Below are 219 nucleotides of genomic sequence, written 5' to 3'. Positions count from 1 at the left end.
CTGCTGATTCATATTAAAATCGTACCGCTGCCTAAAGACTGTAGTAAAACTGGCAGTGACTAGAAAACAAAAGCCTAAGTCATTTTTCCTTTTTTAAATTTATTGATGTACATTGGCCCCACCTTAAGATCCTTAAATTTTGGGTTTTAGGAACTTGGGACAGAAGGAGGAAGTTCACATCTCTATTGTTTTTTTTTTTTTTTTTTTTTGGAGAGGTTT

General features: G+C 33.8%; 1 protein-coding gene across 1 annotated transcript in view; it reads left to right on the top strand.

Moving 5' to 3' along the window:
* Nucleotides 1-219, top strand: part of PDE8B (phosphodiesterase 8B) — a 114152-nt gene that overhangs the window by 107084 nt on the left and 6849 nt on the right. The window lies entirely within an intron of this gene.

Source organism: Tupaia chinensis, unplaced genomic scaffold (assembly GCF_000334495.1).
Source record: "Tupaia chinensis unplaced genomic scaffold, TupChi_1.0 Scaffold000099_1, whole genome shotgun sequence".
In the NCBI taxonomy this organism is placed as follows: Eukaryota; Metazoa; Chordata; class Mammalia; order Scandentia; family Tupaiidae; genus Tupaia; species Tupaia belangeri.
The sequence above is the reverse complement of the archived record's forward strand: the minus strand, read 5'-3'. Positions and strand labels throughout refer to the sequence as shown.